Source organism: Ovis aries, chromosome 9, assembly GCF_016772045.2.
Source record: "Ovis aries strain OAR_USU_Benz2616 breed Rambouillet chromosome 9, ARS-UI_Ramb_v3.0, whole genome shotgun sequence".
NCBI classification, from domain to species: Eukaryota; Metazoa; Chordata; class Mammalia; order Artiodactyla; family Bovidae; genus Ovis; species Ovis aries.
Window position 1 is genome coordinate 46,270,724 of NC_056062.1, and position 23,509 is coordinate 46,294,232.

General features: G+C 40.1%; 1 protein-coding gene across 6 annotated transcripts in view; it reads left to right on the forward strand.

The window, feature by feature from the left end:
• The window catches only part of SULF1 (sulfatase 1), a 191,653-nt gene that overhangs the window by 29,572 nt on the left and 138,572 nt on the right, over positions 1-23,509 (forward strand). For all 6 annotated transcript variants that reach the window (XM_060393763.1, XM_042254290.2, XM_060393761.1 and 3 more), the window contains exon 2: positions 9,884-9,977. The gene's annotated coding sequence lies outside the window, so the exon portion shown is untranslated. The remainder of the gene's footprint in view (positions 1-9,883; positions 9,978-23,509) is intronic.

A 23,509-nucleotide genomic window follows, 5' to 3' on the forward strand; every position in this document is an offset into this window, starting at 1 on the left:
TGAAGATACTATGTATGTATATGTTTAATTAAATATATATCATCATCTCTTATATTTGTTGTAACTATCCAGTGTTCAGTGTCATTACTTGATAGTATCATACCCAAAATAGATTAAGTGAAAAGATTTCATATCAAATTTCAGAATGCAATAGATCTATTTATTCATTATTTATTCAACAAACATGGAAAACATTGTAAAATTCAGTGTTTTGTTGTTTTTTTTTTAAGAGCCCCTTTAAATGACATTTCGATTTAAAATTCTTTGTGGCTTCCAAGAAATTCTAAGCCATAATTAAATTTGAAAATAAGACTGGATTCTACTTGCTTTCCCCCCTAAATTTAAAAGTGAGCTATCAACACTAAAATTCTATGCTATATCTAATTTAGTTACAAAGATCAGCCACATAATCTCAGTGTTCGTCAGAGGCATACTTGACTGTGGTAGGAGGGACACAAACTATGATTTGATCTGGCTGTGAGGCTTGGTTTTACCATTACATGGTTATGTGACCAGCAGCAAGACCTTTCAGATTTTCAATCTCAAATTTCACCTCTGTGAAAGGAGACAAATGCTATGGGATTGGCCAACCCAATACTTATCCCAAGGAGAGGATTGTTGAAAGGATTAAAAGGAAAGAAAACATGTAAAGTATCTAGCACGGTGTCTGAATGCAGAAGTGTTTCAGTCAATTTTAGGACTTTTCCATTTCCACAGTTTTTTCATCTTTGATTCAGTGCCTTGGTTTTTTGAGCATCTACTTTATATTGCCTGCGGTGCTAAGCACTAGTGATGCCAAAATGAACAAAAGGAGTCATATCCTGCCCGGGGGAGCTCCTACTCTAAGGAAACAAACAAACAACAACAACAACAAAAAAACAGAAATTTATTAACAGTATAACACCTGCAAAAAACCAGAAGTTAGTTATGATTAAGTAACAGAACTGAGGGCAGAGTAATTCTCTCCAGTGAAATTCAAAGCAGATTTTACAAAGATGATGTTGATTGTATGAGTTTTAAAGGATCAGCTGGTGATGTGGAAGGACATTCCATAAAGGAGGGGCCTTGGAGAGCAGAATAAGTAAGAAGGCCAAGATGGGGGGGATGGTGGGGATGGGGAACAGGGGGTGGGGCAGAGACTGGGAACTGGTTTCAGTTGGTACTGGACTGTTGAGTCTAGGGGTCCTGGAGATTTAATCAGGGGTCCAATCATGAATATGGTGGTGTCTCATGCTCAGGTAGGTGTTTGCACTCATCACTAGTAAAACTCAAACTCATGTTCATGAGTCTTTTTGGTTGAGCTCATGATCCAAAGAAATGTCTTGTAGATTTGCGTTAACGTAAAAAGCTTGGGCTGGCACATGTTACCTGTATCACTAAGACATTAGTTGGTTCAATAGACCATTTTGTTTATTTGGTTTTTTTTTTGTTTGTTTGTAGCAAACCCAACTCAATGATGGAAGCATTGTAGCACAAGTTCCTTTCCTCACTGAGACTACTTTTAAGATTACTGGTACTTTTAAGATTACTGTTGAGTCAATGGAGAGTCAAGGAAAGACTTTGTTTGGGGCTGAGAAGGCAGATTGTAGATGTGATTTATGTTTTAGGAAGATTTTATACAGATCATCTACCATGCAGTGTGGAATGTAGGGTGGGCAAAGGCTTAGGGAGTGATAGTACTGTAAACTACGAGATCAATTGAAAGACTATTGTAAACAAGTGAGAACTGCTAAGGCCTGAGCAGTGTAGGTGGACAATAGGGCACAGACTGCCGAGATATTTAGAAGGTGGAACATTCTCAACTCGGGGACTGAATGAAGGAATGGAGAAAAAAGGAAACACCTATAATATATTAGCTTTAAGCTTGCACAAATGGGTAGCTATAATAGAATACCATAAAACAAGAAGGCGTACAAGTTAACAGAAGGAAGTTGAGTTAGCTGGGGCTGCTTATTTAACTTATATGCAGGGTATATCATGAGAAATGCTGGGCTGGATGAAGCACAAGCTGGAATCAAGACTGCTGGGAGAAATATCAATAACCTCAGATATGCAGATGACACCACTCTTACGGCAGAAAGTGAAGAACTAAAGAGCCTCTTGATGAAAGTGAAAGAGAAGAGTGAAAAAGTTGGCTTAAAGCTCAACATTCAGAAAACTAAGATCATGGCATCCAGTCCCATCACTTCATGGCAAATAGATGGGAAAACAGTGGAAACAGTGATAGACTTTGGGCTCCAAAATCACTGCAGATGGTGACCGCAAACATGAAATTAAAAGACGCTTGCTCCTTGGAAGAAAAACTATGACCAACTTAGATAGCATGTTAGAAAGCAGAGACATTACTTTGCCAACAAAGCTCCGTCTAGTCAAAGCTATAGTTTTTCCAGTAGTCATGTATGGATGTGAGAGTTGGACTATGAAGAAAGCTGAGCACAGAAGAATTGATGCTTTTGAACTGTGGTGTTGGAGAAGGTTCTTGAGAGTACCTTGGAGTGCAAGGAGATCCAACCAGTCTATCCTAAAGGAAATTAGTCCTGAAAATTCATTGGAAAGACTGATGCTGAAGCTGAAACTTCAATATTTTGGCGACCTGATTCAAAGAACTGACTCATTTGAAAAGACCCTGATACTGAGAAAGACTGAAGGGAGGAAAAGGGGACGACAGAGGATGAGATGGTTGGATGGCATCACCAACTCGATGGACATGAGTTTGAGTAAACTCCAGGAGTTGGTGATGGACAGGGAAGCCTGGCGTGCTGCAGTCTATGGGGCCGCAAAGAGTCGGACACGACTGAGCGACTGAAATGAACTGAACTGAACTGAACTGAATGTTGGGTTGAGGCTAACCTACAACATTAAGTAATATAAGAAGTCAATTTTTGTTTAATCTTTTTTATATATAAATGATACTGTTTTTTGTTTCCTTTACAGTGTTGTATTAGTTTCAGGTATACAACAAAGTATATATGTATATATATACACATATACATATATGACTGAATCAATTTTTTAAAATTCTTTTCCATTATAGGCTATTACAAGATATTGACTATAGTTCCCTGTGCTATACAGTAGGTCCTTGTTGGTTATCTATTATATGGATAGTTGTATATACTTTAATCTCCAAATCCTAATTTGTCCCTCCTCAACCCCTTGCCCCTCTGGTAACCATAAATTTGTTCTCTATGTTTGTCAGTATGTCTCTGTTTTGTAAATAAGTTCATTTGCATCATTTTAAAAAATTCCACATGATATCACTTATATGTGGAATCTAAAAAAAATGATACAAATTATATTGCTTATATGTAAAACGTAGCTTTTTAAAAAGTGTAAAATTGCCAAATGTGTCTTAGAAATGTAGAGACAAAACATAGAAACTAGGCTCTTCCCTTTTATGCTCAGTCCCCCAGAAGAAATGTCAGTCTCTGGGCTCACTGGGGCTCTGAGCTTTCATCGTGTACCTCTGCCGTTGAGTGGGTTGTTTCCCACTCAGTTTCAACAGGAAGGCCATGTCCAGAGTAGTCTTGCCAATAACTTTGTATACCTTCAAAAACAGAAATCTGTACTTCCTCTAAACCTTCAGAAACAAGCAGAGACTTGGAAAAAGATCCGTAGGCGAGTAGAATACTTATTCATAAAGAGCACATATTCATGAAGAATTTATTACTCATCACGAAGTAGCTCTTTCCTTAGCAGGGTTTTTATTTTACTTCCCTGGAACTGAGGACCCACTCAGAGACTAGAGGAAAAGAGGAAACGTATAAGACTAAAGCAAAGAAGGTGATTTCTTACCTGGCCGTGACTTGTCCCACAAACATTTCCTCCTTCAGGGTGAGCAGGAAGTTCTTCCCATTGACTTGAATGGGGGATCCTGGAAAGGAGAGGTGTGTCACATTTGTAAATTTTTTAAAGATAAGGAGAGGAAGAATTTTAACATTTAGAGTGAACAGAAAACAAGCTGATTAGCAGACAGGAAGCTGTGACTTTTTAAGTCTTTGAGGTCTGATTACTTGATAACCTTAGTTTTCTTATAGCCATTTACCCTTTCTAATCTTCTATGGCAAAGCCTCTATTGGATTTCCTGAATTTTAGAGCTCTCACCCACACCTGAACACTTCAGAGCAAAAGCCATTTATTACGAAAGGGGCTTGCCCCAGCCTTCATGGCTGGTCTCACAAAGTCAAGTAGAATATTTCCTCCTGGTAGGTAAACTGTATCAACATATTTAAAAGGAGATTTAAGAAACTTTTGTCACCTCCAAATATAGAGTTTTATCACTCATCAGAAAGATAGTATTTGGTTATTATATGAATTCCATCCGGCTTCTGGGAGCTCACTTCAAATTCCCCAAACTTCAGAGATTATCTTTGGTTTCTGAGATGATGTAAAAGGTTTTAAACAGTTTAAAAAGAAAGTGAGGGAGGAAGGAAAGGAACTGTCACTATCTTTAATATAAAATAATCACCAAATATATACTTTAGAATAGGATGTGCTTGCATTATGGGAAAGTCTAGTATTTAAAGAAGGAGCAAGATATATTGGGGGGAATTCCCATTAGCATGCTTGAAAGCATGAGGAATATACCGAGCTCCCATAAATGGTACTGGCCATTCTGCTCTTAGGTTACTCAAGCCATTTAAAGTCTGGCTTCCTAAGCAAGGACTTCGTCTTCATGATCTTTGGGGTTTGCTGACATAATGATTGAGTCCAGGCTGGGTGCTGCTGGAGCCACTGTGCTCTCCTACGTAGTGTTTGAAGAGGGCTGGGGTGCAGCTGTGCTGGCCCCCAGACACCTGAGTCCAAAATACTGCTGAATTTTGCTTCATTTCTGGGCTCCATGCAAAGCTGGAAGTGCCCCAACTCTCTCTTGGGTTTGGCTTCCTGTTCACATGTTTTCTGGGCTCATGTCATTGTGCATGAAGTAATGGTCCCACATGCGTACACCATCCACAATGGCAAGATTTGTGTGGCTCGGCGTAAGCTTCCTAATGAGGACATTTTGGACCTTCCAACAACTCCTTCGGGAAGGCGGTTGGAACCGCTTATTACTTTCCAAGGTGAGGGGAGCAGAAACAGAGTGCATTTCTGCAACAGGACTAAAGCCACTTTTAGGAGACGATTAAAGGACAACAGCTTGAGGAAAAGAAACATTTCTTTCACACATCTATCTAAACGCATGTACGTGTAGAGTATACAGAAATGCCTTCAATCCACAGTTTTAAAATATTAGTTACTGTTTCAGCATTTCACTAACTGTGAATGGTGCTAGTGTTTTCCACCAGGGACTGTTATTTGAATGACATTTCTCTGCAGCAAAATCTGATGAGTTTACGAAGTTTGAGAGCCAGGAAATGCAGTTCAGTTTCTGAACAACAGAGAAAGCCCAGACAGCTCAGGTCAGTCATCCACTAGCTCTCCAGCATGGCTTCCTAGGTGCCAAGTACAGTAGCACACTAATTCAGAGAGAGACGCCAAACCAAACTTTCAAACGAAAGCTCTTAAACCATCAAGCTTGACTTCTGGACATATTATCAGCAGGTGAAATTGTGGCGCACACCACACTTGTTTGTGGATGTTTAATGTCAAATTAGTTGGGCTACCTGGTGGCTCAAACAATAAAGAATCTATCAGCCTGCACTGCACGAGAACCAGGTTTGGTCCCTGGGTTGAGAAAAAGGAAATGGCAACCCACTCTGGTACGTTTGCCAGAAGAATTCCATGGAAAGAGGAGCTGGTGGGCTACAGTCCATGGGGCCACAGAGAGTCAGACACAACTGACACTTTCATTGCTTTTCAGTGTCAAATTAATGGGCACATGTGCCAACATTTTTTAGAATTTTAGAGCAGGATGTGATTTTGGAGGTCTTCCAATCTAACCTGTTATTTTACAAGCAGAGAGATTGAGACTCATATGAGCTCACTTCAAACACACACGTGTACTTCGGAGTCTTAGGTCGAGTCGTTGCTTGCAGAAAATATGATAGATCTGGCTAAAGGAAAAAAAAAGAATAAAATGACCCAAAGCTGGACTGGTGGTTTCTTTTCCGTTCAAGTTTGTGTAGCCCAGCTTTAGGGCTGTGGGCTGCTCTTGTTTTCTTGCTTCAGGAGCAGTTCAGGTTCTCAGACTAGATATGCTTGACCAACACTCGAATAAACTCCAGACAGACCATGGGTCGATGTGTGACTCAGATCCTAATGATACAGTGATACTCAATCAGTGCATGGAGTTCTGGGAAGAGATGATTAGAGCTAAAAATGTAGAAAAGAGCCCAAGGCACAACCTTCATGCTTCGGAATCTGAAAACCTGACCAGAGAGATGAGACCTTCCGCTGTCTAGACAGCAACAGAGACCCTCTAACTAAATGCTGCATTGTGTGGCACAGATTTTAAGTGCTGTAGGAATTCTGGGGAGATAGATAAATGAAACCTGAAATTGTCAGCTGATCCTTGAGGCTACACTCGAACATGACTGAAGTGACTTAGCGTGCGTGCGCACACACATGCACGCATATAACTATAAATCTACAATGATATAATTATACTTATGGTATTGAAAGTGCAAAATACATAGCTAATTAAATGTAAAGAAAACTATAAACCAACAATATTGTGTTGTTGGCATCAAATTAATTGGTTAAAATTAGTCATATTGATTTTATTTGCCAAATGATGCTGTTTTGCTGAAAATAAAGAATAAATTTGTTTTAACCAGTGTTCATTAATAATATTGCCAAAAAAGGAGAGAGAAAATTTTAATTAAAAATTTCCATTGCACGTTTCATACTCTGACTATTTATAGTGAATTATTACAAATTAGTACATATAAAGGAAGAAAGGATCCAGGTTCCATCTGTTGGTGTTGAGATTATGGAACTAAAAACTATGGTGTCTCAGTCATCCTATCACCTTACACTCTCTTGGCAAATAAAACTTCACAGCACAGGAGAAGTGTTTGACTCTCACATGCATACACATATTAAGCAGGTATAAATATCTGCCTCTGTTCTTTCTTTAATCACCTATATCTTTGAATGATGCACTATTTTTCTACACATTATCATTCCAGTGATGACAAAGCCAAGCCTCCATCTATACAATGAATGAAAACTCTAGTCTCACTTCATGAAAATATCTTTGACTGCAAATTATACCATGGGAAGTTGTATCTTTCTTAATTGACTCAGAAAACAATTCAGTGCCAGTAATAACGATCACCAATGTTTGTTGACCACTTATTCTAAATTTCTTATGAGGATGTTTGCCTGTCATCCAGGAGAAGGCAATGGCACCCCACTCCAGTACTCTTGCCTGGAAAATCCCATGGGTGGAGGAGCCTGGTGGGCTGCAGTCCATGGGGTCACTAAGAGTTGGACACGACTGAGCGACTTCACTTTCACGTTTCACTTTCATGCTTTGGAGAAGGAAATGGCAACCCACTCCAGTATTCTTGCCTGGAGAATCCCAGGGATGGGGGAGCCTGGCGGGCTGCCATCTATGGGGTCGCACAGAGTCGGACACGACTGAAGCGACTTAGCAGTAGCAGCAGTAGCCTGTCATCCTCATATCAACCCTGTGGAATTAGATACTATTTTTAATCCTCGTTTTTCCGAAGAGGAGACTGAGGCATAAAGAAATGAAGTAACTCGCTCAGGGTCACCTAGCCAATGGATGCTGTAACCTGGAATTCACATCTAATTCCTGCCACTCCCAGTAGTAGATTCGGAATAGCCACAGAAAGGATGTTGTTGTTTGACATTAGGCTATGATCCAGCATGACCACAGCCAGATACTGGAAGCCTCAAAGTCAAATGTAAATTTTTATTTTGGAAGATCACAGGGTGTCATGCATAATTATAAACATAAGCATTTATATGTCTTCCAGGAACATATTTTTAAAAATAGAGATCTCCATGATGCTTATAATAATTTATAATGTTAGCGAGTATAGAAGTTCTCCTGGAACTCACCAACTCCCAGGCTGAGAAGCACAGGGGCAGAGTTGAAAGACTGACTGGGCTGGATATGACAGATGACAGCATGGTGGAAAGGGGTGGAGGAATGGATCTGCCAGGAATGGAAAAAGACACAAGGGCGAGAGTGGGTGAGAGGAAGAGTCCAGCAACAGGAAGCCACCTGCAGGGAGGTCCTGCCACCATAATTTCTCTAAGAGTGAAGCTTCCAGAACAGAGCAGAGGACCTGGGACTGTCCATATTTAAGCTGAATCATCAGAGTCAGTTCAGAACAAGAAGAGATTCCAGGTCTACTGCATTGAAATAATCTACACCCATTAACTCTGAGAATATTCATTAATGAAGAGGTCAGAGAGCTCCAAAGGAAATGTCTTAACATTATTATATGAGCAAGAGAAACATTTTTTCAATTTCCAATTATTTATTGTTATTATGTAGAAATATGATTAATTTTTAAACTTTATTTATTTTTAATTGAAGGATAATTGCTTTTCAGTGTTGTGTTGGTTTCTGCCAAACATCAGCATGACTCAGCCATAGGCATACATATGTCCCCTCCCTCTTGAACCTCCTTCCCACCTCCCTCCCCATCCCACCCCTTCTATGTTGTTACAGAGCCTCGGTTTGGGTTCCTTGAGTATTCCGTATGTAAAATAGCTAGCTGATGGGAATTTGCTGTAAGAGAAATATTTTTTAAATGCAGAGGAAATTTGGAGTGGTGAAACTGTGTGTTCTTATCTTAAAGCTTATATATCTGAGAGCTTATATTTCTTTATAAGATGTATATACAATATTTCTTCTCTTTCTTCCTCCTTTTGATTGATTTTACAAATGAGAATGAGCTTTAATATAATTTTGGCCAATTAAGAGTTTATCCCTTTTTTAATTGGCGTATAGTTGCTTTACAATGTGGTATTAGTTTCTTCTGTACAGTGAAGTGAATTAGCTCTGTGTTTACATATGCGTGCGTGTCTCACAGTCACTTCTGACTCTGTGTCCTCATGGACTGTAGCCCGCCGGGCTCCTCTGTCCATGGAATTTCCCAGGCATGAATACTGAAGTGGGTTACCATTTCCTACTCCAGCGGATCTTCCCGACTCAGGGATCGAAACTGCATCTTCTGCAACAGGGAGGCAGTTCTTTACAGCCTCTCTTTTTTGATTTCCTTCCCATGTAGGTCACCACAGAGCACTGAGTAAAGTTCCCTGTGCTATACAGTAGGTTCTCATTAGTTATCTGTTTTTATTGTCTTTTATGTATCGTATCTGCATTTATTTATGTTAAATGCATACATAAACACCGTATTTATGTTAAAATGTGCTCTTCATGGCAGCAAGATTGTTTCATCCAATACTGAATGCATTAAACTGGGTATTTCCTCTTATTCTAAGTATCCAAGTTAATTTTAGTTACTTATATTTTTCACCTCTCCTAAATGCAGAATAGAAACAAATTTACCACTTGGAAATGCTTGCTTTGCTACTCATCAAATAACCACTTGCAGTCACTTTAGATTTTATGATTCTGCACATATTCCTTTAAAATAGGTCTTAGCAGCTGAAATTAGACGTCATTCAACTTTTAAACTTGGAACACTTTGTAAACCTTTCAAGAGAAACTCTTCTTTATTGACTTTATGAAATCCAGTCAGAGAATAATATGAAATGAATATAATGGAAAGTCTTTCCCTAGGTGAATAGAAAGTCAAATGGAAACTTCTATAAAAGGACCGAATGACCCACAATACTTCAAAGTCTCTTGGAGTGACTGTAAGAAACTCAGTCTGAATGAAATTTGGAGAATGCTCTTCCTAATGACATCCTCCTATGAAGGCGTGAAAGGCAACATCTGAAAGATAAATCGCTAATGAAATGCAGCTGATGGCACTCTTGCTTTCCTCTGTTGTAGGTGCTGACGGCCAGCCCCATCATCTGAGGGAGGTGAATTTGGCAAATGACATGCAGGTTCTCCAAGACAGAGTAATCACAGAAAATTGTCAAAGGTACTCAATATCAGATATTGATCTCTGTCTCTTTTTTTTATTAATTGAGGTTTGTTTGTTTTGACTGTACTGTGTGGCATGTGGAATCTTAGTTCCCTGACCAGGGATCAAACTCACATCCCCTTCATGGAAGCAGAAAGTCTTAACCACTGGACAACCAGGTGAGTGCATACTCAGTCATGTCTGACTCTTTGTGATCCCACAGACTGTAGCCTGCCAGGTCCCTCTGACTATGGAATTTTCCAGGCAAGAATACTGAAATGGGTTGTCATTTCCTGTTCCAGGGGATCTTCCCAACCCAGGGATCAAACCTAAGTCTCTTGCCTCTCCTGCATTGGCAGGCATATTCTTTACCACTGTGCCACCTGGGAAGCCCTCAGGGAAGTCCCAAATATTGATTTCTTGGTTAATTAAACCATGACACTAGCAATACCTGAGTACTCGATGTCACTTGGAGAGGGTAGCATTTCATAGATGGGGAATTATCAGAAAATGAGGAGTTGATAATTCTGCTCTTCCCTATAGCACTCTCTTCCTTTTTGGCTGAAAAAGCTAAAAGGCAGAATCACTGCATGATATTTTCTTCAGGAATGGCAAAAGAACCATCTGAAGAATCATGTTGGTTTATTAACAATTTATGAGCTATTCCAGAAGCTCAGGGGAATTCCAGGGAGTTGTTCATGGCAGGTCTGCTATGCCCAGTCATCCACAATTTCGGCGTGAAGACTGCAGGTGTCATCCATGTTGTTCACAGCTTAACCTCATAGTTTCTCTCCTCGGTCAGAAACATTGGTGCCTAGAGTGTTGTTGAGCCAGGTCGAGACACAGAGACCCACCTCAGCAATACAGCCTCGGTTGTGAAAACATTCTTAGGGGTGTTGACTCATATGAGTTTATACCACACCCCCTCCCCATGAGTTTTTCTCAAATGTCAACATTAAAAGTTGTTTCCACCCACAGTGAAAACTAACACCATGGAAACTGTTGAGCTCCTCTTGGTTTTTTCAGCTCATCGAAATTATTGCCCTTTGCTTGATTTTCATTCTAATTCTTATGTTAACCTAGGTTGACCTGGAATAAGTCCTTTAATCACCAAAAAGCTCATGAACGTCACACAAGCAAAACAAAACAAAAATTTTCAAGTCTGACCTAAATTTCTGGTTTGTCTTTTGAGGGTTGATGTCTCCAGCTTTTCTTTCTAATACTTATGGAATTCAACATTTTGTCCTCATATTACAGATTGCAAGGGGAGAAGGGAAATAGCTGGAAACATTGGGGGTGGGGGTGGACCAGGGTTGCTTCTTTGACGTAGTCATGAGCACTGGCAGTTCTCTAATTCTCAGAGCTTTGTCTGCAGGTGGCCTGGGGTCTCACCAGTAATGTATTAGATTCCTGTTATTCACAAGCTAAATCAACAGAAGGAGAAGACAAGCTGAAATTTAGGTCTTCTTTACTTTGAAACTCCAAATGGGAGAGGAAAGTATTCCAAAGCAAACTGAAAATGATACCTGTTTAGAAATAAGCTCAATAAACAGTACAACTGTGACTTCTTGAATCTGCTTCATCATCTTGAGTCAGTTTACCAGAAGTTTTTCTTGTGAACCTCTCATCCAATGTACCCATTTTTCTGTAGGAAAGAAAGAAGTTGTTCTTGGGCATCATGTCATTCAAAATTAACTATAGAAAAGGGTGGAAAACCCTTAATACCGGAGGTCACCCTGTATCATCCCAAGAGGTCACTCAAGACCTGCTTTCTCAAAGCATCTTCCTGAGTTTCTCTTGGGCTATGAAGAGACCACTTTGCTGGGATGCATGTTGTTTATTATCTGGCCAATATTCTTTCAGGGCTTCCCTGGTGTTTCTGACAGTAAAGAATCTGCCTGCAAAGCAGGATTCGATCCTGGGTTTGATCCCTAGGTTGGGAAGATCTCCTGGAGAAGCACGTGGCAACCCACTCCAATATTCTTGCCTGGAGAATCCCATGGACAGAGGAGCCTGGCAGGCTACAGCCCATGGGGTTTCAAAGAGTTGGACACAACTGAGCACTAAGCACAATATTCTTTCACACATTTCTCCCTTTAATGAGTCGTTTCACCACTTTAAGCATTATATCCTTTCATTTCTCAGCCTGTCCTTATGATGAGAAAATAGAATGCATTTACTGTAATACTGGATGAAATCAGAATCACTTGCTCACATTTAACACACATGACACTTATTTTCTAAAAATCTGCAGAACCCTGTTAGAGCCAACTCTAGTCTGCTGTTTTCATCTTTGGGACTGGAAAATTCAGGGTCTGACCAGCTGCCAGCTTCAGAGATCTCTGCCCCTCTTCCTCCATAATTTGAGCTGGATTAGATAGGTAGCTAAGACCCTTCCCACTGCCACATCTGTATTCTCATAGCTGTAGTCCTCCCAGCTGGCAAATTTTGTAGAAAGAAATGGGTCCTTTCTGTGTAGGAACCATTTTAATGAGTCTTAAGTTTTCAAAATGCTGCCGTGTGCATTTTGACTGGCTTTCTGCTCATGTCATTGGGGTATAAAGTCCTTTCATTTGCGATTTTTCCAGCTTTAAGAACTGCTTACCTGAAGCTCACTGAACTTGGCATCACCTCCAAAACACATAGCATAAGAAACAAAACCAGGAGATGTCATAAAGCAGATCTCAGAAGCTGGCCAAGCATCCCCTGGCTGTTTGTTTGCCAGAAGGTTCTCTCTTGTTCCAAGGAGAGATGGGTATAATAAGACATCGAAAGGACAATTAAATTTCACAGCTTGGGGGAGATTTTTGAGAGCTCTTGTCAAAAATGTTCACACCTGTGGAACAGGCTGTTATGTTTTGTGGAGCCTGGTATTCAGCTTGAAGTGCACCTGCCAAAATCTGAATGGCTGCTATTGTACCTTCTGGACTCAAAAACTGCACTGTCAGACGAGGTTTGGTGCACACAGATGGGATAGTTTAAAACAGCGACTATGTTGTTTGTAAGGAAATTAAGACCTTTCCTAGCCCTGTGGATGCTTTTTGGGGATGGAAAATGTTAAAAGCATGCCTTAGCTGTGTTGCCCTGGCACTTTATTTATTTTTATTACCTTAATTATTTAAGTTATACTCAAATATCTTAATTTAAATTTGAGTATTTTTTAAAAATCATCTGTAGACTGTAATAGTAAACAACATCTTTTCAAAGAATCAATTTCATATGTGGACCCTAAAAACCAGTAACATTTTTCTCATCTTGGTATCTGAGGGCGTGTAAATCTTGCTGCCGAGTATATAGAGCTGACGGCCCACGCTAAGAAGCAGACTCTTGTGACCACCCTTACCCTTAACATTTCTCATGAAAGAGGGCACTTTAGGACTCAAAATCTTAATGTCAGTTAAAATCATGTATTTGTTGTAAAAACAATATAATTGCTACCTAATGGGAACTTTTTTTTTAAGTTAAGAAGCACACATGCTTAAGCCAAACCCATAAATCTTTTCTAGGTGAATATATGCGAGGTGGAATCCTAGAAAATTGCAGCTAACTGGCTATTTTTTACCTACAAAAGCAGTAATTTTATATGGTACTGCCTAGTGGTTTACACAGTTGGAAACTTGGAGGAGGGACAATTTTACTCAGTTTTTTTTTCGCCTACCTTTCTATCAAAACAGTGTCCAATTTCTGCATTGTCTTCATTTTTCATAGTTTAAAGTTGCGTATCATCTTCCATTACATGGATGTAGGAAATAAGTTGTGTTTTCTTTTTCCTTATAAAAGAAAATACTCAAAACATCACAGTCAGTACCTTCTCTCCCAGGGCCATTCAATTTGTCTGCATTCTTGTTTGTCTGTTTTTGGCTGCACTGGGTCTTCGTTACTGCACAGGCTTTTCTCTAGCTGCTGTGCACAGACTTACTGTGGTGGCTTCTCTTGTTGGGGAGCATGGACTCCAGGGCTCATGGGCTTCAGTAGTTGTGGCTCCCAGGCTCTAGAGTAGTTGTGGTGCACGGGCTTAGTTGCTCCACCATATGTGGAATCTTCCCAGACCAGGGATCAAACCCGTGTCTCCTGCATTGACAGGTGAATCTTTACCACTGAGCCATCAGGGAAGCCCTCCTCATGCTGGTTTTTAAAATAGGATCTTCTCCCGCATCATCAATCCATCCATCTGAATTAAAATACTTTCGCATACGAGTCTTTCAATACACATCTAAATGATAAAGGAAGTGTTAGTTCATGCAAGTATACAAACACGCACACATGGTATGTATGTAGTTAGATGAATCTGTTTAGACAATATACCCTCCAAGTCAATGAACTTGTGCTTAAAGAAAACCCGACTCAGAGTCAGACACGACTTAACAACTAATAACAACAAGTAGTAACAACAACTCCAGTGGGACAAGAAACGTTGCGCCCATCAGGCTGTGCCACCTTCACCTGGCTCCTCTGTTCTCGCCTGACTAGGACCCGGCAGATGACCCTCTCAGTCTTCTCTGACTGCCCTCAGACTCATGCTTTGTCTCCCGTATCCGAGAAGCAAACTGTAGCAGTGTTGACCCACCAGAGGAAACCCTTTGCTCTTGCCCTCATGACACATTCCGGCAGGAAGTTCAGAGGAAAATAACAATTCCGGTGAAGATGAGGAATGGGGAATGGGAGGGGGGAAACAGCTTAATTATGATGAGCCTGGGGACTAGGGGCTGGGAATAGTCACAAGTGGAGATCAAGAAAAAGAATGGGATGATGTCATTCTTTATGAGGACACTCACTGAAATGAAATCAGGTCACACACAATGATCTGTTCTCTGCCCAGATGCGTTGTGTTAACAAGAGATTACTTTGTGGTCATGCTTCTTAGGAGGGGTCTAAGGACCCTGTTCACATTAAGATCTTCCCCAAGACATCTTTAAAATGGATAAGAAGGGCAGAACCATTTCACCCAGTGCTGAAAAATGGCCCACACTAGGTTTACAGCATTTTTTAAGACCACTGAGTTTAGGACAGAGTGTCCGAATTCTTATAACATAGTGAATTTCAAGAAGCAGAGCGTAATGACATGGCTTGGTATCAGGCCAGAGATCTTAAACTGGTGCCCTTTTTGGTAAGATAATTCTGAAGTTAAAATGGAATATATTTCTCAGTAGAAAGTTGGCACTTCCTGAAAAGAAATACTGCCTTGTACCATGGTAAGACATTTTTAGGACTGATTAATTCTGCTTGCAGAGGAAGCATTTGATCTGTGTCGATCTTGAGTTTCTAGTACCCCTGATGGCGGATATATTCAATTTTAAGTTCCTTCTCTCAATGGTGTCCTGATTTCACCTCATTCATCTGCTTAGATTTTGCAAGAGTGCATCACAATTACAAATGAAGGTTAGATTTTCTAGGAAGTTAGCCCTGGAATAGTTACATGATAGGTTCAAATCCTGTTATTAAGATTCTGTTGTATTGCATTAATAGGCTTCATACAAATAAGTCATTGTCTGAGATCTTTTTTAAAGGATATTTTTGCTGCATGAGTCTTTGCAATAGAACTGAAACCTTGCAGCCTTTTTACACTGTCATCTGTGGTTTAGAGTATCTGTAAAAATGAAGGTTCGATTTTGGTAAACCACTGGTATTCAGGTGCTTGTTTGTATCTAGGGACAAGATCTTTCTCTTTCTTATAGAGTATACAGAGATGTAAAAGTAAAATTGGGTTAAAGTGGGAATTCGTGTTTGTCATCTGACTTTGCTCACTGATGACTAGAGAACTTGTGTGGTAAGTTAGGGCAGAGGTGAGGTGATGATGTACATGTCACAAAAGTATGTGAAACTGTTGCAGATTGTGGCTATCAACATGGAAAGAGGCATGTTTTGAAAGAATCCTATTCTGAGAAGATTTTGAAATGAACTGCAGTGATTTCTGCTAACCTTATTGTTGATTGCCAGGTAATTAGGCTATGGGGCTTCCCTGATAGCTCAGCCATTAAGAATCCACCTGCAATGCAGGAGACCCAGGAGATGAGGTTTTGATCCTTGGGTCAAGAAGATCCCTTGAAGGAGGAAATAACAACCCACTCCAGTATTCTTCCCTGAAAATCTCATGAACAGAGAGCGTGGCATGCTATAGTTCACGGGGACACAAAGAGTCAGACATGACTAAGCAACTGAGCACAATTAGGCTATAGGACCTTTGAGGGAAAATAATTATTTAAAGATTTTTAAAATAACCAAAATATTTCCCCCCCAAATATTTTCAGCACCATCAGGAGTTCCCAAGTTTTCAAGACAGTGTTTTATTTTATTTTTTTTCTAGTTGGCATTAAAAAAATCTGAGGCCATGATCAAAAGTTGACAATGGCAGCTAAATAAGGCAAGTGTTTGAGGCAAGTGGATTTCTTTGTAAGAAAATACACTGCTTACAAAGAAAATCAATTAGGTGTAGCTACTTACAATGAAATTTACCATAAAATTAATTTTAAAATTTTTTACTTTTACAGTTTTACCAAGAAAAGATTGGATGTATTTTCTGCATTAAAATTTGTTTATTCTACTCTGTATGACTTTCTCTAGGTCCACCTAATAGTGCCAATAGTAAAGGGCACTATTTCATTCCTCCTTATGACTGAATAGTATTCCATTGTATATATGTCCCACATCTTTATCCATTCCCGTGTTGATGGATATTTAGGTTGCTTCCATGTCCTGGCTATTGTAAACAGTGCTGCAGTGAACATTGGTATATCTTTTGGAATTATAGTTTTCTCCGAGTATACGCCCAGGAGTGGGATTATTGGTTCATATGGTAGTTCTATTTTTAGTTTTTAGTTTTTTAAGAAACCTGCATATTGCTCTCCATAGTTCCTGTATCAGTTTACGTTCCTATTAACAATGTAGAAGGGATCCCTTTTCTCCACACCTTCTGCAGCATTTACTGTTTATAGACTTTTTGATGATGGCCATTCTGATTGGTATGAGATGGTACTTCATTGTAGTTTTGATTTGCATTTTCTTATAATTTGTGATGTTGAGCATCTGTTCACATGCCTTTTGGGTGTCTGTACTCCTCTTTGGAGAAATGTCTGTCTAGGTCTTCTGCCCATTTTTGATTGGATTATTTTCTTGGTATTGAGTTATATGAGGTAAGAATGCCCTAACAGAGTTAAACCCATCCTACACTATTCATAGGCATCTGATCTGGCCAGACATGATGGGACTCAGCAATGGCCAGGAGCCATGGGAGCAGCCAGTTAGCATATCAGTGTTGTGCTGGAAGGGGTATGGACAGTCTGTGGATATCCAAAGAATCCTGGCCTACACTGAGGGTTGATTGCATTTTTGTTTACTCTGTAATTTTCTACACAATTAGCATATGCTTGTCTCCCTTCCCTCCCTGGGCTGTTGTAAATATAAGATAAAAGAAGTAAAAGTACCTTTGGAGGGAACAGATGTTTGGAGCCACTCAAACACGACCTATTACTGTTGGATTAAAAGGCTAAGATATTGCGTGGTATTCATTAGTTCCCTTCAGACTGTTCTTTCCCAGCACCTTATTTCTCCCCCCTTATTCTTTTAGTTTTATATCTCTTCCAGTAAACTAATCCCAATGTGTATTTTGATGGCTGGCAAAAATTCAAAAATGCTTTGCATACACAGGAGGCTATAGAATCACTCAGATTATAACTACCTATTCAGTGCATTTAAAAGAAACGCTTCAAAATGAAATACCTTTACTGGTTGAAGCATTAAAAATAGGAGTGAAAAGATTAGCTCCTACTATATTATACACTTGAAGCTGTTGGAATTCAGGTTAGGAAAAAGATGTGCAAGGTTAACTAACTGGGAATGGGGGCTGTTGCTTGCAATATCTTGTTGACTGGCTCCTTTTGCATGAAAATGGATTAAGAAATTGCCATCATCTGCATCCCCTAGACAGAGGTCAGAGAGGAAAAAATTACATCCTTCTGCCTTTTGTCAGTGCTTGTCACAAGACTGCCTTTTTCTTAAGGAAATACTCCATTTTCTGGTTGCTTTTCCACCCCGAGCACTGACTTACAGAGGAATTTCTTTCAAATGTCAGTACAGTGTCGGTTTAGTAGTTTGTGGAGAAATATCAATAACCTCAGGTATGCAGATGACACCACCCTTATGGCAGAAAGTGAAGAGGAACTAAAAGCCTCTTGATGAAAGTGAAAGAGGAGAATGAAAAAGTTGGCTTAAAGCTCAACATTCAGAAAATGAAGATCATGGCATCTGGTCCCGTCACTTCATGGGAAATAGATGGGGAAACAGTAAACAGTGTCAGACTTTATTTTGGGGGGCTCCAAAATCACTGTGGATGGTGACTGCAGCCATGAAATTAAAAGACGCTTACTCCTTGGAAGGGAAGTTATGACCAACCTAGATAGCATATTGAAAAGCAGAGATGTTACTTTGCCAACAAAGGTCTGTCTAGTCAAGGCTATGGTTTTTCCAGTGGTCATGTATGCATGTGAGAGTTGGACTGTGAAGAAAGGCCGAGTGCCGAAGAATTGATGCTTTTGAACTGTGGTGTTGGAGAAGACTCTTGAGAGTCCCTTGGACTGCAAGGAGATCCAACCAGTCCATTCTGAAGGAGATCAGTCCTGGGTGTTCTTTGGAAGGAATGATGCTAAAGCTGAAACTCCAGTACTTTGGGCACCTCATGAGAAGAGTTGACTCATTGGAAAAGACCCTGATGCTGGGAGGGATTAGGGGCAGGAGGAAAATTGGATGACAGAGGATGAGATGGCTGGATGGCATCACCGACTCGATGGACGTGAGTCTGAGTGAACTCCGGGAGTTGGTGATGGACAGGGAGGCCTGGTGTGCTGTGATTCATGGGGTCGCAAAGAGTTGGACACAACTGAAGGGCTGAAACATCACTTCTAAGTGAAAGGAAGGGAATGTAACTTACATTTCTAATTGGAAATCCATCTTAGTTTAAAAGACTTTCTCTCTAACTAGAGAAATACTAAGACAGGCTTTGTATGATACAACTTGTGTCTGGATGTAGGAATATACACTCAGAAGGTGTGTGGAAGTCTCATTAAAGATTTCTCTCTGAAAGCTTAGTACAATACCTGTACCAGAGATTGTACATGAGAAATACCTGTATCTGGAAGAATATAGAATTTTTTATGGAAGTCTCTTAAAAATCTATGATGCTTAAAATTTCTGGACACGGGAAATTTCCTATAATTAGAATTGTTGTTGTTTAGTCGCTAACTCATGTCTGACTCTTTACAACTCCATGGACGGGAGGCCCGCCAGTCTCCTCTGTCCATGGGATTTTCCAGGCAGGAATACTGGAATGGGTTGCCATTTCCACCTCCAGGAGATCTTCCTGACCCAGGGATCGAACCTACATCTCCTGCATTGCAGGTGGATTCTTTATTGCTGAGCCACTGGGGAAGCCCGTAATTAGAATAATGTTACCTAATTAGTTAAAATGTCCCTAAAATCATGCAGGCGAACTAGAGATCAAATTGCCAACATCCGTTGGATCCTAAAAAAAGCAAGAGAATTCCAGAAAAAACATCTACTTCTGCTTTACTGACTACGGTAAACCCTTTGACTGTGTGGATCACAACGGTGGAAAATCCTGAAGGGAGAATACCAGACCGTCTTAACTGCCTCCTGCGAAAGCGGTATGCACATTAAGAAGCAACAGTTAGAACCGGACATAAACAATGGACATAAACTGGACATAAACAATGGTTCCAAATTGGGAAAGGAGTACTTCAAGGCTATATATTGTATCGTCACCCTGCTTATTTAACTTATATGCAGAGTACATCATGAGAAATGCCAGGCTGGATGAAGCACAAGCTGGAGTAAAGATTGCTTGGAGAAATATCAATAACCTCAGATATGCAGATGACACCACCCTCATGGCAGAAAGGAAAGAGGAACTAAAGAGCCTCTTGATGAAAATGAATGAGGCGAGTGAAAAAGCTGGCCTAAAATTCAACATTGAAAAAACAAAGATCATGACATCCGGTCCCATCACTTCGTGGCAAATAGATGAGGAACAATGGAAACAGTGACAGACTTTACTTTTTTGGGCTCCAAAATCACTGCAGATAGTGACTGCAGCCATGAAATTAAAAGCCACTTGCTCCTTGGAAGAAAAGTTATGGACAACTTAGACAGCATAATAAAAAGCAGAGATATTACTTTGCCAATAAAGGTCCATCTAGTCAAAACTATGGTTTTTCCAGTAGTTATGTATGGTTGTGAGAGTTGGACCATAAAGAAGGCTGAGCACTGAAGAACTGATGCTTTTGAACTGTGGTGTTGGAGAAGACTCTTGAGAGTCCCTTGCATAGCAAGGAGATCAAACCAGGCAATCCTAAAGGAAATCAATCCTGACTATTCATTGGAAGGACTAATGCTGAAGCTAAAGGCCTGACTCATTTGAAAAGACCCTGATCCTGGAAAATATTGAAGGCAGGAGGAGAAGGGGCAACAGAGGATGAGATCGTTGGATGGCATCACCAACTCAATGGATATGAGTTTGAGCAAGCTTCTGGAGATGGTGAAGAACAGGGAAGCCTGGTGTGCTGCAGTCCATGGGGTCACAAAGAGTCAGTCACAACTGAGCAACTGAGAAACAACTACAATTCAGAAGTATTCCAGTCTTAAACACACACACACACACACTCATGTATACAAACCACAACACTGATAATTTATTCCTACTCTATAGGTCAACTCAGGGTTCATACAATATTGCTGTTATCAAAACAACAGACTTTTAATGTTTAATCACATTTTATCCAAAGGATTCTTAAAATTCCCTTTTGTTTCTGACTGTATGTCTGGTTCCCTTCAATGAAAGGCTGCAGTTTTGTAGGTCAAGAAACTCAGCTATGAATGCGATGTTGGTTCATTCTTTCAGTTACTTTCTGCAAGTCTACATTTTCATCTTTGTGCTTTGATTACACAGCCTACTAGATGGAAATAATAATTTGATCTGAAAAACCCCAGTTTGGGACAGATTGAAGGCAGAAGTAGAAGGAGGCATCAGAGGATGAGATGGTTAGGGAGCATCACCCATTCAGTGGACCTGAATTTGAGCAAACTCTGGGAGATAGTGAAGGACAGAGAAGCCTGGTGTGCTGCAGTCCATTGGGTTGCAAAGATCGGACACGACTTAGTGACTGAACAACAGCAACAGCGTGAATGTGAAGGAGCCCTTAAATTCTAAGATAGGATAACAAAAGCTGGTTCATTGTTGAGGGACATTTTTTCAAAATGATTGTACTTGTTTAAAGCCAGAGTGAGATTATGTTTAGAGAGCAGTGATTTAAGTTTGTGGTTCCAGAACTGTTCAAAACTGAAGATTTTCTTTCTTAGTTTTTCTCCAACATTTCCCTCCTTGATTTACATTCCCCAGTTAAGAATTTAATGTGAACCTTTGCCAAAGCCTCAGGTTCCACCTGGTTTGGGGTTGAAACCACATGAAGCCACTGAATTTTGCATAGTTTCCATTTGAAATGATGTATCAGCTTAGTTTCTCTTTCTCTATGAGCCAGGCTTACAGGAAACTTGGCCAGGCTTTTGATAAACCTGTTTGGAGTTTTGATTTTTATATCAGACCCTAAAATAAGTCCACTCACCTTGTTCCATCTTCCAAAAAGCTCTTATTATAATGTCCCCAGGTCTGTATGGTATTGCCTAGTGATTGAAGCACAGTTACATTTGTTTTAGTATAACATGGGGAGAATTTCTCAGCTACTTAGAACCCACTCTGATTGGGAAACCAGTTAAACTCTGTAACAGAAGCTCTTACTGTCAGGCATAACACTTTAGGGAAAGAATTTTTTCCAAAGTCTCAACAAAAGGGTTTTCACGTAAATAGCTCAGTTCGAGGAGGTTAATTCACTTTTGTTGTTGTTGCTGTCCCTTTCTCCTCTTGTGCATTCCTTCATTCAACAATTATTCATCAGCAGCTGCCCCACAACATGCCAAGCCTTGTTCTAGGTACTGGGGATTCTTAGCGCGCCACCAAAGTATTTAGACATTTGTGGATCTCAAGTTTTAGTGACAGAATAGAGAAAATAAAATGAAGCATAATAATAAGATCAAATATATACAGTATATTAGAAAGTAGTGAGTACTATGAAATAAAAGAGAAGTTGAGTAAGAATTATAGTCGGAGTTGGTAACAGTGTTAAGGAGGGTTCATAAGGAAAACTATTGAGATGCAAGATTAGAATAAGACTTGAAAGTGGTGAGGAAGTAGCAGCCAGATATCTTTTTTTTTGGTCATTTGGCTACACCATGCAGCATGTGGGGTCTTAGTGCCCTGACCAGGGATTGAATCTGTGGCCCCTGCATTGGAATTGCAGAGTCATAACCACTGGACATCCAAGTAAGTCCCAGCAACCAAATATTTTGAGGAAGAGAATTCCATACAGAGAAAATAGCTACAGCAGAAGTCCCGAGATATGTACACATTAGAGGAATCACACGATGGCAGAAATAGAGTGAGAAAACAGAGAGTGGTTAAAAAAAAAAATGAGGTCAACCAGTCACAATAGGCCACATGTGACCTGTGAACCATGAGAAGGATTTTGGCTATTTCCCGGGATGAAAGGGAAGTCATTGCAGGATTTTGTACAAAGGGACAGTACATTCTGATTTCTATTTAAAAACCTCTCTCTATCTGTCATGTTGAGAATAGCCTACAGATGGGCAAAGGTAAAAAGAGACTGATTACAAGGCTACTTAAAGAGATAAGAGTGCTTCTGATTTGATGATAGCCAGGGAAGTAGTAAAAAGTAATCAGATGCTAGCTATCTTCAGGGGTGGGTGGGGAAGAAAAGAAAAAAGAATCAAGGATGCTTCAAAAGTTTTGGCTGAAGCAACTGAAAGGATGGAGTTGTTCATTGAAATTAGAAAGGCTACACAGTCAGAAGAGTTCTGGGGAGGAAGATCAGGGTTCACTTTTGGAAATCAAGTTCGAAGTGTCTATTAGACCTCCAAGTGGAGAAATTGTTGAGTCAGCAGGCATTTGGATTTATGGGTCTGTATTTGGGAATAGAGGTTTGCATTTGGAAATCGTTAGCATTGTATCAACAAAGATGTGAGTATAGACTGAGGAAAGAAGGAAAGACTAGCCTCTGGTATTCCAACAGTAAGAGGTCAAAAAGAAGAGGAGAGATTAACAGAAGATACTGAAGAGGAACCCAGGGAAATGAGGGAAGAAAAAGGATGGAGGAGTTTTCAGTTTTTTGGAAACTGAATTAAGACAGTGTTTCAAGGAGGAGAGTGAACAACTAGTTGTCTGGTAGATCCAGCATGATGAGAATTGAGAACTGATGGTTGGATTTGTCTCCTGGGCAGTCATTAGTGACAAGTCTGAGAGCAACTTTGGTGAAGTACAGGGAGAGAAAGTCTGATGGCAGTGGACATAAGAGAGAATGGGGAAGTGAAATTAAGACAGAAATATGGTGCCTTTTCCAAGGAGTTTGCTGCAAGCAGAGCAAAGAAATGTGGGGCATCAGCCAATGCCAGATCAAGAGGTCAAGAAGGTT